The following is a 16,246-nucleotide window of genomic DNA, read 5'->3' as shown; positions in this document are numbered from 1 at the left end:
AAAATAGTTTTCTTGTAGCTGAACTCTCTGCAGGGTAACCTGAAGTGTAGTTGAACTCTTTACAGGGTGATTTGATCAAGTCGATCTCTCTACAGGGTGGTTTATTTATAGCTGATTTCTTTACAAGGTGATTTCAATCTAGCCCATCTCTCTACAGGGTGACTTGTTTCTAGCTGAACTCCTTACAGGGTGGTTTGTTTTTAGCTAAACACTCTACACAGAGACTTGTTTCTAGTTGATCTCCTTACAGGGTGATTTGCTTCTAGCTAATCTCTCTAAAGAGTGATAGCTGATCTCTACACAGGGTGAACTGATCGTTCTATAGGTGACTTGTGTCTAGCTGAACTCTCTACAGGGTGACTTGAAATGTAGTTGTGAACTCTCTACAGGCTGACTTGATCAGACTGATTTCTCTACAGGGTGACTTGTTTCCAGCTGAATTTCTACAGGGTGATTTGTTTCTAACTGATCTCTCTACACAGTAACTTGCAGTTGTTCTTTCTACAGGATGACTTGTCTCTAGCTGATCTCTATACATGATGACTTATTTTTTAGATGAAAAGGGTGATTTGAAATATAGTTGAACTCTCCACTGGGTGACTTGATTACAGCTGAACTCTCTACCAGGTGACTTGCTTCAGTGACTTCTTTCTACAGAAAGAATTGAAATATAGTTGAATTCTCTACAGGGGGACTCGATCAAGCACATCTCTCTACAGGGTTACTTGTTTCTCTACAGGGTGATTTTTTTTAGCTGATCTCTCTACAGGGTGACTTGTTTCTAGCTGAACTCTCTACAGGGTGACTTTAAATGTAGTTGAACTCTCTACAGGGTGACTTGATCAGGCTGATCTCTCCACAGGGTTACTTGTTTCCAGCTGAACTCTCCAAGGATGACTTGTTTCTAGCTGATCTCTCTACACAGTGATTTGTTTCTAACTGATCTCTCTACAGGGCGACTTGAAATGCACTTAACTCTGTGCAGGGTTACTTGTTTCTAGCCTATCTCTCTACAGGGTGATTTGTTTCTAATGATTTCTCAACTGAGAAGCTTATTTGTAGCTGAACTTTCTACAGGTTGCTTTTTCTCTAGCTGAACACTCTAAAGGGTTACTTGTTTCTAGTTGATCCATCTACAGTTTGATTTGTTTCAAGCTGATCTCTCTACAGGTGACTTGTTTCTAGCTGAACGCTCTACAAGATGACATAAAATGCAGTTGAACTCTCTGCAGGTTGTCTTGTTTTTAGCTGATCTTTTTACATGATGACTCATTTCTAGCTGATATCTCTATTGTTTCTAGCTGATCCCTCTACATTGTGACTTTTTGTAGTTGAGCTCTATACAGAGTAGATAATAACAGTGTTTCTCTACAAGACATAGATGAATGCTTTATAATTAATAGAGCAATTTACTTCTTAGCTAACTGCGGCTGCTCTATTAGAGGGTATCAATCTCTCACTTGCTACACCGAGTTGGATTCCATGTTAAACTCTGCGGCTTTAAGTCTGATTCCTCTACACCATTGAAGGCGATATTCAAATCATTCCCCTAAGCGAATTTTTGGTAGGTGTGGCAAGTAATAATTTTTTATTGGGTATCTCGATTGCATAATTGTTACACACTGTAGGTCTTTTCACTATATCTTCATGGTCTTTAGATCGATTTCTTCAAAACCACAAAAGGTTTGAGGCTGAATAGTTAACGTATGCACAAACCAATTTTTAGCTTCTGTCCATAAGCAGTTTACACTGTAGGTGTGACAGCATATGTGACCGAATTTGCGAAAAGGTACCCTTTCCACACACAAAATTTAACCCATTTTTTGAACTTTGAAACTTCATAACTTTTTGATCATTTCATATACAGTAATTACCTGAAATGTTCCATGCATGACACTACAGTATCTGGCTGCACTTTGAAACCAAGACCAAGTTAATCAGTGTAAGGAGTCAGGTGTTACATCATTTTGTTTGCTGGTATGTAAAATGTGTGGAAAAGGTACCTTTTCGCAAATCCAATCACATATTGATGTTATTTTAGTGAATACTATAGCTGATAACTCCTTCACTGTTTAATGTATACCAACCAAACATGGTACCAAGATGTGCTTATATACCCAATACTGTGTGCCAAATTTTAAGGCAATTGGCTATGGTGTTCAGGTTTTATGGCAGTTTTTGTAAGTGTTCGAAAAGAAGAAGAAAATAAGAAGAAAAGGCAAAGAAACTAAGCCAATTTTTGAAGTCGCATATCACGGGAATGCTTGAAAAGAGTTTGCTCAAATTTGGTATGTGGACTACTGACAGTGGAGGGCATGTTCACAGCAAAAATCATTTCATTGCATTATGACAGCTTGGAGCTACAGATGCATGAATATCACATTTTCTTTCTTCCTGTCAATATATTCCTGTACTCACGGTGTTGCGTGCCAGCTTCTTGGGCTGCACGACACACTACGGTACCGTGTGTCTTGATATAGTGAACACATTATCATATTGAAGGAAAGCCAATACATCAGAAAATTTATTGTGTGTTTAAGTACTGTAGGAATGTCAAACGGAATTTAGTAAAGTGTGACAAATACACAGTGTCTTGTAGAGCTCACAAAAACGCTGTAGATTGATGTATGGGTTTGCCACATTTGCTTTTGCAGTAGCCAGTAATTGTTAAATAAACAAATAGGCGGCTCTCCTTACTTTGCTATAAAGTGTCATTGGTAGCCATGGCACAAAACAAAAACAAGTGATGTATGGGTGATAACATCACTTTGTATTATCAATTGCATAGCATTGCCAGGAAACTAATACAGGTATTCAAGTTGCATCTTGCACTGGCTAAACACCAGCCTATCTATTAATTCATTACTATGAAACTAAAAAATCTAGTGGATAAACTGTCTGCAAGACATGTAATTCGTTGTTCCACTTTCTAATGAAATTTATGGGAGAAGAAATTCCGCAATTTTTGCAGGGTTTTGATATTCCTAGTCTAAGTAGTATAGAGTCACATATGAACTAATTTCAACAAGTAAATTAAAATTATGATTTGCCAATGAAGTGTGTAAGAAGCACCTCTGTGCAGTCTCTGGATGTAAGAGGTGAGGTCTGATAATTATGGACAATCCCTATTTTATTAACAAGATGGCCAGCATATAAGTCATTGATGTGGTTTCTACAAAACATTGTAGAGTATGGATACAAGGAGAATAAGATAAGCCCATGCATGCATGATTATAGCTGCAAGCACATGCAAGAAAAGACATACTATACTTTGAGTACAAGTTGATGAAATCTTTAATAATAATTATTATGTTGATGATACTATTTTGATCCACAGTGAGCCTATTTGTTTGCTGCTGCTGCTGCCACTTGTTGGTGTTGCTGCTTGCTATTGCTGCTGTTTGCTGTTGCTGTTACTTGTTGCCACCCGTTGTTGCTGCTTGCTGCTGCCTGTTGCTTGCTGCTGCTGTTTCCTGCTGCTTGCTTGTTTGATGCTGCTACTGTTTGCTGCTGATGCTTGCTATTTCTGCTGCTTGCTACTGTTACTTCACTGTAAATTCAGAAGTGTGAAGTTCATACTGATGGTATAATCTTGCAGTCGCTTAGTGGGATCATCATACTTCATAAGTATGAGCATCATAATAAGTGACCGCAGGAGTCATACCATCAATTTACAATGTTGCTAGTGCTTGAAGCTGTTTGTTTTTATGCTAGCTGCTGCTGTTCACTACTGCTTCTGTTTGTTGCTGTTGGCTGTTACTGCTTGCTGCTGATGCTTGCTGCAAGGCTTAATTGCACTGATTATGCCAAAATAATTTTTGGCATAATAGAGGATGAAAAGAATAAAGCATAATGCTGGCATAATGGAGCATAATTGCAGCATAATGGAGTAAATTTCCACCACAATAAGTGTAAAATACTCACGAAGTCAAGAGGTGACCTGTTTTGATGGTGAAATGATTCCTCAGAACAAGTAGAAACAAGACACTACATTATCAAGTTTACACCTGATGGAATGAATGCTTTTCGTTGTGGGTTTTAGTTTTATGTAGCCACGAGCCAACTAGTACCAAGGTTTGAGCTTCAATCATCAAATTTGGTAATGTTAAATTATTCAGAATCCATCGATAATATTTTTATACATACAGAAGCTAACGATTTGTTTATAAAACTATGTAGTACTATGTTATAATGCCTATATTTATAGCTTCTAAGGGACTATAGATATGCCTACAGACCCCCTGCTCTATTATGCCTAGTAACTCTGGATCACATCCACTTTTAAAGCTATTGCTATTATTCATAATATGTTGCAGTTTAAGTGACACTTCTCCATTCACATTATTATCATATGAAAATTTTTTCTGTACAATGAAAAACACACAAACTAAAGGTATAATGCATTTCTGAAAAGCATAAAATAAGCATAATACAGTAGACAGAAAATTAGAGAAATGCTAAGAAGTATAATAGGCAAATTTTGAAGCATACACCTGTGAAAGACTCAAGAATAGTTGCTGTTTCTGCTACTGCTTTCTGCTTGCTGCTGCTACAACTAGAGTTCATAGTTCACCAGTCGACATCATATTGTAAAATGAAATTAAACTTTGCCAAGCCTTGTATCATGTGATTTGTTAGTACGTATATCTAAAAGAAAATTAGAGGTACCAGATATAGTTGTGGATGCAAGGACGAATCCAGACTTAAAAGGGGGGCTCCACTCTAGAAAATGGTAATTGCAGCTTCAGTATACAGTAGTCAATAATCACTCTCCAGCAATTATTTATTTTTAAATATTGCCATTAGGCCTTTAAGAAAATAACTGAAGCCAAGCTATAGCAACAACAACACATAACATAAAATTATTTTTTAGATACATGTACTTATCACATAACATACTGGGATAGCTGGGTAGCAGATTCAAGTGATTTTGCAGTAAAGTGAAGTAAAATGAGTTTTGTATCACTACAAGTCTTGCAATAAAACACATTTTTCTTTAATAAACTGATTTTGAACTTCAGAAAACATGATCAGCAGCTTTATCAAGCGATACCGTATTAAGGCTATTCTAAAAAAAGGAATCCATGGAACTGTTTTGAACTACTCCTAGGATGATGCTTCTCTGATGGACACAAATATACCTGGGAGTAATATCTAAGTTTTCACGAACCTAAGGTTTGTAAAAAGACAGCATAACCTTCACCTTGTCACACTCATCAGTCATAATTGCTATTAAGTGCTGGTAGATAAGTTACTAGTAGACTTGTCAGTATTGTCTCACTTCAACTACAGAAGAGGATTGGGTTGTAGCAGATTATCGCTTTTACACTCACATTCCCTAAAATGAATTTTATTCCAGCCCTAAATGGCAGTTCCTCTAAATTCATATTATAATACTGTATAATCTGATACATTATTTCTTCCTTAGCTGCAAAAAATGTTTCCCAGTGGTGTGTGTTGTCTCATTTTACAAAATGCGACTAATTACTTATTGCAAGGAAATGCACAACACCATTTTACTATGCACTACGTACTATTATTCATTGTGAGATGTAACAGTGAGGACACGTGCTATTCCACATAATTATGCTTCACATAAATTATTTTAGAGTATCAAAAGAATCAACCACGTGAACTTGTTTACAGGTGAAACAGCATGACTACATTATGCTAAGAACATTGAATAATTAAATTTTAATTTTATTAGATAAATTCAAAAAATCTAATTTACTACACCTACGTATTAGAAAGCTAGGCAACTGTATAATGAAATAGCAACAAGGCACAAACTTCAAGGATTTCAATTCACCAACATACCTACACATTACATCAATTAACATAGGAAAAAGGAGGCTACTGAAAGCCCTTGAACTTGACTTGCATTATAACACTTCTGCTCATTATTTTTTATGATCTACTGCTTTCTTACATAGATGCAGTGTCTCAAAGTGCACTAATAAACTTTCTTGAAAATGTATAACCTGAGCTGACAATATAAACACTAGAGACAATAAATAAAGTTGGCTCTACTTTTATTGTATCATACAGTATGATAGTACTGTATAGTAAGGAGCACAAAGGAGTAGGTGTGGCCCATGAAAAAAATCACTCAAAAACCAGCCTAACTTTTCCCAGATGACAACGAGGCAATATTGATTAGAAAAAACTAAGCCTAAACATGCCTTCAGATCAACCCGAAATACTTTCAATAAGTTGCTACGGAATTTCAAAAAAATTGTTTTACGGAATTTTCTAGTGACTGACTAACTGACTGACTGACTGATACCTTCAGACAAGCATTACTCGACAATGGCTAAGGTTACGGGCTTAATTTTTTCACTATTCGATGTTGCTTCGGCCCGAGAGGTTCCTTTTGGCATAGCGCACTACGTACAATGCATTCTTCATGGATTTACCACATCCTCCTTTGTGTCTCATTCATCTTTGATAACAGAAAAGAGTGTCAATTTGGCGGTAGCAAACAATAGCTACCCTTCATAATGGAAATCGTCTGTATTTTTTATAGTGGCTACTTTGATTGCAGAGATGCTTTTCAAACAGTTCTTGATTCTTACTACTGTGTAATGGGTTGAACATACCTGTACTGTAGCTGACAATGAAGTGTAATGGATACTTCAGTTTTTGGATGATAATTGATATAACTGGGGAGTGCGGTGTTATTTCTTTATTTTGATGCAGTACGCGTGAGTTCACCAGTATTAATAGTGATCTGTGAAAAAGTTAACAAACAAGTACACACAAAAAAAAATTGGAATTTTCAACTAGAGTAGGGACCATAGCACATCGATAAAAAGTACTGAAACAAGCTGGAGTATAATTAGTCCATGATATTAATTCACAGTGAAACAATAAGAAGTGTTATATCCCTACTGTGCATTTCCGCTATGGTATCTTGAGCACAGTAGGGATATAACAGTTGTTATTGTTTTACTGTTAATATCGTGCACTACATCAGCTTGTTTCAGTACTTTTTATCAATGTGCTATGGCCACTCCCTTCAGTGTTCCCATTATGTTTGCATTATGCTTCTAGGGTAACAACTTTTCTTACAAATATTTTATCAGTGAATGCTCTATTAGAGTAGTTCACTACAAAGCGACTGTTCTATTAGAGAGTATCCATCTAAAGAGCTATGTATAATTCACTATTGTAGTTTGTAGTTTCCACTGACTGCTCTATTAGGGAATATCTATCAATTTTCATGGAATTAAGTTCCATCATAGTTTGAAATATCTACCTTATTGCTAGCATTATGCTGGCATATTTGAAGCAGACCTAATAATAGACAAATTTCATAACACTGAAAAAATTAACCATTGCCACTAGCAACTTGAATTTTACATTACAGTATTTGTAGATTTCAATGTCTAAAATCACCTCTCCAACTTTTAAAAGGATTTCATATGTGACTGGGCCTGCGAAAACAGGGCATGTGGAAAAATAAAATTTGTCTACTTTTTCAAAATTTCATAATCCATAACTTTGATGATAAGTTGGTATTGCCATGCAATTTTCAGCACATATTAAACAATTACATGGCTTTATAATGCAGGTTACAAAATACAGATATTCCATCCTGGTACTGAGATACAATCTGTTATGTGATGGAGTGTAGTTTGTACCCACATGCCCTGTTTTCGCAAGCCCGGTCACATACATATGTAACCTAATTTTAGAAAACCATTGATATCCACACATTAAAAAAAATTTTATTTATTTTTTGTTGTCTATAAGGACAGAAGAATGGACTGGCCAGGTTTCAGCTTCATAAGTTGATCAGTGATGGAAATACAGTACTAGACAGCCAGACAATCAAATACTGTAAGCGTAGAAATTTTCACGGTGTATAAATTTTCGTGAATTTCGTGGTTTGCAGCTGATCCACGAAAATTAATCTATATAAAGCTGATCCACGAATATTAATCCATTTAGAAACTCACGTCTCAGCTCGAGCAGAGTTAGCTATTAACTGCAAGGATTAACCGTTGCCACCAATAATGCGCTACATATGACCTGACGACACGTGCACCTGTCCACCATGTGAATAGATACTGATGGCCTTCAGGGTTTAAGTATCTAAGACCCGTTTCCTCTGATTCCACTGCAGGCAAGATTATTTTGTGGTGAGTCAACCCCACAAAATGGTTAGTCCCAGATAAGTACACCAGTGTAAATGGAGTAGCCAAACGTGAGCTGTTAAGCTGTAAACCAAAACATGACCTTAAATCACAAATTTTGCTTTCCACGGCTCCTTGAGAAAATAAACTGGCTCGTCGAGATTAAACCACGAAAATTATACCCACAAAATTTAATACACTTACAAACCTGTATTTTTGGCAAACCACAAAAATTTTACCCACAAAATTTAATATGCTTACGGTAAATTGATATGCACAGAAGCCATCGAGAAAATATTCTACAGGCCCTTACATAAACCATCATAACTTACTGATACATTGGTGTACAGCATTAAATCTTGGCTCATTGTGTTTGTCATGCATTTGTGAATCCATCAAGGCATAATTTTAGCCCAAGGTATGTATGCTTCCGTGTTTTAGAAGGAAGGCGAATTCACTGAAGAATGACCATCGATAAATTCTTCTGTCACAGCAATGTAAACAAACATCTGTAACTCAGAAACCTTTTTGTGTATGGAGATGAAACAAGGGTTTTTGTACTCCCTATGAACAGGAGAACATGATGATTCCTAGGATTTATCCATTGGAGTCTTACTTCACTGACCAATGAGGCGATAAAAAGTTGCATTTTTTTCTGGAACTTGCGTTTTTTTTACCTATTGTTTTTAAATGTGTTATATTACAAAAGTACTATTGTGCGTAGATCGACGGTTTTCCAAAATTCGATCACATATACATATATATATATATATATATATATATATATATATATATAGGTCATGAGATATCACACTTTGAAGTTGCAATTTTCCCAAATATTGTCAATGAGAGAAGCAACAGTTTCCCCTTCTGGGCAATCACATAAATCATGGGATTCAAAAATGTCACATCTCATGACCTATATACACTATCCATTTAAAACTTGGAGAGATTATGGTTGACATTCACATCTGCATAATTATGTACAAATTGAGATATAATTTATTTTGAGTTTTTGGTTTTTGCATATGTTATCCCTCAATTAAGTGATTGCTCAGAAGGGGCAACTGTTGCCCCTCATATGGGAAAACCACAAACTTCAAGATGTCATATCTTAAGACACATACGTATATGCTATCCTTTTAAAATTATTTTGGAGAAGTTACTTTAGATATTGTCACCTACATTTTACGCAAAATTCAGGTTGCTGAAGTAACAATATTTATTATACATTGCAAAGCCTTATTATGAAATTTGTCCATTGGTCTGATGTATCAAAACATGCCATATGGCAATAATTTTGATGTGACACTATATTTCAAATCATGCATTTAGTACACAGTAGTCAATTGTACAGGAAATTTGGCACTTTCATCACAAAGTAACTAATTCTTGTTGTTCACTATATATATTTCAGCTGTATGTATGTAATTGCATTTAACACAGCAGTTATAAAAGTAGCTAGTCTAATAGAGCAAACAAGTTACAGTAAAAACAAAATATTTGGTATAGCCGGTTAGTAACTATTAAAATACAATTTCAGCACTGCAATTTAAAAAATTTTTTCTGGGGCATGCCATAAAAAACTCCTTAATTATATTCACAATTCATTTATTGTAACATTTCCAGTAACCCTTTACAGATTCTCTATTGAAAAAGCTATGCCTTACTTATTGGTGGTATCTCTCCATCACTGATACGAATCACATAAACCCCTGGCATATTGATATTACTACCATTAACAATATTAATGATGTCATTTGTACGAGATCCTTCAATCACATTAAAATTCATCTCATCTCCCTCATTAATACCAACTTGTGCTGGAATTCCTCCCAATCCATCAACTCCATCATCATTATCCCCAGTAGTCCATTGTATCATATTATCAGCATACAAAAATATAGCAAAAGATCTCTCCGATTCCATCCCATCTGTGGCCAGTACACACTGGAAAGTGTTGGTCTGTAATAAAAAAAAGTACAGAGTATTACAGTAACTGGAAAAATATAATAATACCGTACTTCTTGGATAAATACCACACCTTAAATAGTAACCAAATTTTAAAGAGTGGCCATACTGTGCCCTGAAACACAGTGCATAAACGCCATCCTTGAATAAACACCATGCTTACATGGAACTATTTGAATATGTAAGCAATGGTTGTTTTAAGGAGTTACATACTTATTTCTCCTTGGACGGTTAAGTAGACTATCCAGCTGTACAATTTAGTAGTAAGAATGGAAAAGTGTAATAATGGCTCTACATTGTGTATACCTTTCATCTGCTGTTTTCTTTTAGTACACACAATTCAATGAAGTATACTAGAGCTACTAGCAAGCAATGCATTTTCTTCTTATATGTTTGTTTGCTATAATGAATAGTTGCTGCACATAGGAGCTGTTTATGCTACAAGTGCCTCCCTTGAAAAGTGGCTGCACTGATTTTTTATAGTAGCAGTAGGCAAGGTTTTGTTGAGTAGGCCTGCACCTAATGTGCTGCCATAATATTGAGAATAATAGGTCACCAATTTTATGAGAATAATTCCGGAATAATAGGATGGTTACAGGCATAATTTATAGGATTATCAGACGTCCACGGGAATAATCAATACAATTAAGGAGCATGCCTCTTTTTGATTAGCTAGAAGAAATAATTAAGCTGCTAAGAATGATAGTTACCATCATTATACAGGTACTGGCTGAAAGGGGCTGAAAGGGGCTGAAAAGCCTCTAAAAGATCGATATACTCTAATAAAATGTTCAAATACTCCAATAGAGCAGTCAGATCATTTCATGTTAACAATCTGCAGACAGCATCAGAGATTTAACTGCATGATTATCTGCAATTCTGAAACCTGTACATCTTATACCAGTGTATCTTCTTTAAGTGTTTCAATAAACATAGTGATATCATTATCTACTAAACTTAGAATGCAGCTATAGCTACAGCTTTAGTACACTGATAATTGAAAACTCTTTAATTATTACTCCTGATAGCCATTTTAAGTCTGTTGTAATGGCTATAACAATAATGTGTAAGGTGGAATGCTTCATTCATGGCTGGCTATTAATTAATTGTAGCAAAACTACTTATATCAGCATAATTATTGAGAACTAAGCGACTATAGCTACAGAAACTAAATGAGCATTATTATGGAATAATAGGCTAGATACAGGAATAAAAGAAAGAATAATAGTAGAAATTTTTGGGAAATGCTGCAAGGAATAATAGGTAAACTTTTGAGCATACTAGGCTCAGGTCTGTTGTTGAGACAATCACAAATGTGACTAAATTTGGCAAAACTCAGTTTCAACACACAAACCTTCATGTAGTAATCATAATGTAGTAACTTCACAGTGACTAAAGCAGTGCAAATAAAATTTGCACCTACTGTACGTTTATTAGCTATCACTATGTGTGGTGTACAAGCTTCTCATGTGCCCAGTTTTGGGAAGCATTTTGTGTGGTATTAGTATCACAGGTGATAATAGACACAAAGGTGGGTGGGCTTAATATAGGAATATAAAATGGAGCAAGAAGACTGGTGGAATAGAAGTCCAATTTGGGCCTTTCATGGACCTCTGCTTAAATTACCTCCAAATGGAGGAGAAAACATAATGGAGAACTCTCCAAGGCTTCCCAGCTCACTTCACATCATTCAAACAAAGTCATGGCCACAGACTGGTGCCAAGCCTCCACTCAGGGTTTTCACAGGGTATGATAAAAGCTTCTGCTCACCAGTTATGAAGAAAGATATAGTGGAATATGATAGTGTTTTAGGCCAGCAATTCATTTGAAGTAAAACATGAGTTTGACTTGTGTGTGTGGAAGCTGGGTTATTTCAACTCTGGTCACAAATAGCCTGTGACATTTTTTTTTGTAATATCATTTCTGATGCTAGACACACTAATCAGGACACAAAGTGTGTGCTACGAGGCCAAGAAAACTGGCACTCCACGAAGAAAGGTTTTTATGTATACATATGTTGTGCAAATGCATTGCTCCATTTTCTTGAGCTTAGTGTACTTTAAGAAGATATTGTGGCAAAATCATGTATCAAGTTTGGTGCAAATCTGATAAATAGTCATAGAGCTATGGACAACTATTTGCAGTAAAAAAGGCCAATTTGTTATCACGCTTACGGGGTAAACCATTTATGTGAAAAAACTTCAAAACAGGTATGCATATTAATAGAGCAGCATTGTGCAAAAAAAAGTCTCATTTTCTGAAACTTTCCACATTGCCCTCCTTACAAATTTTTGATATAATGCCACCATATTATTAACCTTTGGTGATCGTTACGACTGTTTATATTGGCCATGAAATTGAAATAAGATTACCTGCTCATCGGTAATTTATACTGCGGTGGTAAATAAATTTGTCACAAATAAAAATGGTCATAACTTCTGAGTAGAATGAGCTATTCACTTCAAACAAAAGTCAACCTGTTTCTTAGGTCAATTTAATTTGAAATTATGTTGTTTTTTATATTTTTTTATCAAAGCTTTTTAGTGCAAAAAGGTACAATGTACAGAGGTGTGCATGTATTATAATAGCAGATAATTATTTCGAAAATGCACCGATGGCACACTGAAATCCTGTGCCAGTGCCCCAAAACAAAAGTAATTATAATAATTAAATTAGTTCTATTTATGTAAGAATTACAGTAACCAAACCTATTAAATAAATTAGATTATAAGTTATTAATATAGCTACAGTTGATCAAAGTTCATGACGGGTTGACTGTTGACACAACTGCCACAAGGACAAAGGTATGTAGGCCATCAGAACTGAAATGTGTGATAAAAATGATTCCAGAAAAAGTTTTTGATACGTCTTTTAATAGTGTCTGCAAGTAAACTAATACTGTGATTGGCAGGGAGTTCCAAAGTCAACAAATTCAATTAAAATAAAAATGACACTCTGTTGGTGAAGGATGCATTATGGTGTAGCTTGACTGAGTTAACTCTTGTGATACTCTGGGAGAAAGATACGTAAGAATTGATGTTAAAGCTTGGGGTTGGATATTTCAGACAGTACAGTTGATGAAAAACATCATATCTGTTAATTATTTTGAAGATATACGTTAAGGGAAATAAATTTACATTTATTAGCCATGTTTTGTAATCTGAGTTGAAGTCATGTAAAATGTATTTGGTTGCCATATGTTGAAGCTATTCAATTTTAGAGATGTCCTTCAAAAGGTAAGGTTGCCATACAGGTGGACAATTGTATGTTTGCCGCTGCAATAAGTAATGTGTGTTTGCTGCCGCAATAAGCTTTGTGTGTTTACTGCTTAGTAGCAATATGTGTTCACTGCTACAATCAGTAATGTGTTTGCTGCTGTAATAAGTAATGTGTGTTGTAACTAATGTTGTTGTACTACATGAGGCGCAGAAACTGCTAAGCTCATTGTTCTATGGAACAACAAATTATTACTTAACTTAAGGTGTCACCGATAACGTCATCGGATTGAATAACATTTTGTTGCTCACGAGCCATAGCATTGCTTAGAAATTAATTTAACAGTAACATTATGTAAACGGTTTATGGTTTCAATTATGCATGGTAAGCTTTCATAGTCTACTACATGTACCCAATGACATCCTCAGTTGCCCAGCTTTCACCCAAATCAACGAAGCAGCAGAATTTTGTTATCACGTTTATTTGATCAGTGTGTGGTGCCTCATACTATATGTGACCGGATTTGCGAAAAGGTACCTTTTTCACACACAAATTTTGACCCATTTTTTTATCTTTGAAGCTTCATAACGTTTTAGTCATTACATAAAATTGCCTGAAATTTTCTGTGCATGCAACTAAAGTATCTGGCTACATGTTGCAACTAAGACCAGGTTGATCAGTATATGGAGTCAAAAGTTATATTGCTTTGTTTATTCACCTGTAAAATGTGTGGAAAAGGTACCTTTTCGCAAATCCGGTCACATATTGTTATGATAGAGTAAGGTGAGAGGAAGGGTGGCGATAGGAGGCTCCACACACTGAGAATTCCAAGGGTGCTAGTACTCACTTAGTACGTTATTGTGTCAAAAGTATTTTGTGTCATCCACAAACAAAAAAATTTACTATGAGCAACTGCACAGGGGATATCATTCATGTAAATAATGAATAACAGTGGTCCAAGAAAACTACCTTGACGTACTCCTGATTCTACAGGAAGATGGGAATTACAACCATTACAAATTGAGATCTATTTGTTACATATACCAGAAGCCATGCTCAAATGTAGAGAGTTTGTGAAGATGTGAATGAGAAACTGAATCAGAAATGTTAGTGATATCTAAGTAAATAATATACAATTGATGATAAGAGGTGAAAATATCAGACAGGAGTAAAAGAAGTTGCTGAACTGATGAATGATTCTGAATAAATCCAAACTGGGCTGGGTTGATTTTACTGGTAACATACCAATTAATTTTATCATACAGTATTTGTTCCAGTACTTTTGAAGTGTTATTGAGAAGGGATATTGGTCAATATTTGTTAATATGCGTGGGATTGCTGGATTTAAAGGCACAGATTAGTTGTGACCAAATTTTTGAAAATCGTCGATCTACACACACACCAGTGAAGTTCACTTTTCACCATGAATGGATAGCCACACCAATACTCTGCACATTTGCACCACAGCCATGTCTCTGGTTTGATCAGTCTGCTTTTCACAACTGGATTTCTAGCAATGTGTGCAAGCCACTGGGAATGCTCTGGAACTTGTAATGTCACTGGCAAGCTGAAACACAAGACTAGAGATATGAACAGCCTTGGACAGTTGTCCAGATATTTTCTACATACATTTCCGTGTTTTCAGTGGCACAGGTGGTCTTGAGAGCCCAATATTAAAGCTGGAGACACCATATCACCCACTCAGCCATTTTCTGTTCATGTATCAATTACCCACCCACCCACCCACCACCTCCGCCACCACCCATGGTGACGTGCTTGTGTTACAGATGCCATCGTGAAAAAAGGTGCTCAAAATCATGCTTATATCAACAGCTTACTTTCTATGGATTGAATTGTAATAAACACTATAGTTGGCTGCATTTACGGCGAAAATTTAAAACTCATAGCTTTTGTCTTTCCCAAGCTACACTGAATTGAAATGTTTAAAATCGCGTATCTCACAATCTGTTGAGGTACGTAGATTGACGATTTTCCCAAATTAGATCACATTTTATGAACTCTCCATTCACTAGGAAGATAGCCAAATTTCAAAGGTTAAATTAAAAAGATAGTGGAGAGGTTTATAAAGGGCAGAAGCATACCTAGAAAGTACAATGGGTGATATTCCATCAGGGCCCATAGCCTTGGAAGTGTCTGACTTTACCAATGCATCATACACATCAGCTTCTGTAATTATAACCTGACAAAGTGATTCAGGAGAAAAGAGGTCAAAAGAAGGTGGCAAATCAACGAAATTCTTATTAAACAGCTCAGTGGGAAAGTCCCTACTTTGTCAAATTAGCTATAAGAATTATTTTGCTCAATGCCAAATTAGGAGCCTTCCCACTGAGCTATGCTGTAATACGTACCATCTTTCATCTCTTGTTCACTACATGTACTTTTTATTGCATAAATCCCTACTTCAGTTTTAAATTAACAATTTTTCTAAAATACTATTAAAAATAATGGCTTCACAAGCCATCCGACCAGAGACACCAAAAACTAAGGGGGTATAAACACCATGTTCTACTCATCTGATTATCTGAGCAATGTGTCCTCTTCTCATTTGCTTCTGCTTTCGACACACAGCAGACAGGGAAGAGTCTCGATTCCTGGATGCATTCAGATAAAACACCCTTATACCAGAAAAGGCAATAAAGCAGATCCCCAACCCTTAGCTACTACCTATGCTCTAGTCCACCATCAAGAAGCACCACTAAATACTATTGAGATCTCAAGCATCAAACATACTAATTGTGTTAAGTAAGTTTTTGGTAAGTTTGAGGCGAGCCAACCTTAGCTCACCTCGAACTCACTCTTAAAACTTTACCTTCAATCCTTCATACATAAAAGAAGAGAAGCCAGTAGATGGCACTGATAGTTAAATAGTTAGCACACTGATAATCAGTGTCCATTGGTTT

This window comes from Dysidea avara, chromosome 2 (assembly GCF_963678975.1).
Source record: "Dysidea avara chromosome 2, odDysAvar1.4, whole genome shotgun sequence".
Taxonomy (NCBI): Eukaryota; Metazoa; Porifera; class Demospongiae; order Dictyoceratida; family Dysideidae; genus Dysidea; species Dysidea avara.
Note: the sequence above shows the minus strand (reverse complement) of the source record.